The 1,796-nt window shown below is 44.2% G+C and overlaps 1 pseudogene; it reads right to left on the minus strand.

The window, feature by feature from the left end:
- Positions 1 to 1,057: 1,057 nt before the first annotated feature.
- Positions 1,058 to 1,176, minus strand: LOC148666527 (5S ribosomal RNA; annotated as a pseudogene).
- Positions 1,177 to 1,796: the final 620 nt, after the last annotated feature.

The raw sequence follows: 1,796 nt of genomic DNA on the forward strand, positions 1-1,796 counted from the left end.
CTGAGGCTTTTTACTGTATGTATCGTGTGTGCCGCAACTAGGAGTATACGGCACTCTGCACAGTGCACAAAGTAAATTATTTTGGCAGTAATTAATTTATTATATTTACTATATTTATTATACACGTGTAAATTAATTACTGCCAAAATAATTTACTCTGTTGTCACATGATTGTCTCTGAGGATGCGCGAAAATGGCCAAGGAGAGCCCAGAACTGAGCTTGCGCTCCCTTTTTGATCAAGACCCAGATGTGTGCTGATTGGTTGAGAGTTTGGCGGGCATTGGAGACCCACGTGGTATTACCACACCCTGCCAGTCCCTGATTGGTTGATCAAGGTGATATATGCGTCACTTACTCTTGACACTTAGGAATGCAGTCCAGATGTCCATTTGGCACTCCCTAGACAGATAGGCGCCAATGGATGACCATTGATCATGATAGCCAGGCTTAGCTAAGTGCATCCCCATCTGGGAGCTGTCCCTTATCAAAAGAAAACATCTTAAATCAGCCTGCATGAATACTTTCTCTGTGGCTGCACCACAGAGATGGAGGGTGAGATGGGGCCTCATTTAGGACAGCATACCACCACTTAATTCTGTCTTATTAACAAGCATTGCCGCTACAACGGCATCTCTCCTGTCAAACTTCCTCCTGACGTGTTTGACAGGATCTGGGCCGTGGTGAACAGTGGGAAAGACGCCCTGTGGAGAGTGAGGAACATGGGGCTATTCAAAGGCATCGAGGTCCCAGTCAAGGCAGCAGGTAGCCTGGCCCTGTTCATCACCCGAGAGTACTATTACCTCAGAGATCTGTGGAGAGAAAGGAGGGAGGAAGCAGAAAATCTGTGGGAAATAAAGAGCATAGGTCAATATCTCAAGAAACTGTGAAAAACATTATCATGTTTAAGTAAAGAATGTGATTTACACCAGAAAAAAAGAAATTGTGATCATATATACATATATACTGTTTTAAGTATGTATATTAATGTAAAGGACAAGCCGCACTGCACGTGTGAACAGGGGAATGAGCAAGCGAGCAGGGATAGGGCGCCTCCTGCGCTTACAGCACCTGGTATTCCCAGGCGGTCTCCCATCCAAGTACTAACCAGGCCCATCCCTGTTTAGCTTCCGAGATCAGACAAGATCAGGCATGCTCAAGGGGGTGTGGCCGTGAGCTAGAACAGGGCTCGTAGGCACCCTTCTTATAGAGAGGACAGCTCCGTCACGTCTTTTACGACGCTGCTTTTTTTCCCTTGCGTTTTTCTCTTCTTCCCACGTTCTCTCTCTTCACTGCCTTCGTCCCCGCTCTATTTCACTTCAGCCTTTCACTCTTGCTTCCTTCCAATGAGGACGGAGCTGCGGGAGAAAGGGCGCTATACAGGATCGCTGTGGAGAGCTGCTGCTGTGCTTTGACATCTGAGCTCTGTGGAAAACGATCTAGTTTGAATAACATATCTAGTGCTTCTTCTTTCGCTTTTTGATGTTTTCTCAATTCAATACACGAGATACATTTATTCATATAAATTGTGCACCAAACATATACTAGTCTGCCTGGATACGAGCGGCAGACCTTACTGTGAGGGTTATCAATATACAAGGTATATAATCTCGAAGAGATGCCAACACAAAGAGATACACAACAGAGAATATATGTCAATATATATCGTTCGGTTACTAAATTGCTAATCAGTGTTATTACCCACTGTTACTCTAAACTCGGAAGTAAATACACTACTCATGAATTAAATTGATAACAACTTGTGTTGAAGTACAATTGAATTCTCGAGACACAATGT

Source organism: Lepisosteus platostomus, chromosome 5 (genome assembly GCF_059453375.1).
Source record: "Lepisosteus platostomus isolate fLepPlt1 chromosome 5, fLepPlt1.hap1, whole genome shotgun sequence".
Classification (NCBI taxonomy): domain Eukaryota; kingdom Metazoa; phylum Chordata; class Actinopteri; order Semionotiformes; family Lepisosteidae; genus Lepisosteus; species Lepisosteus platostomus.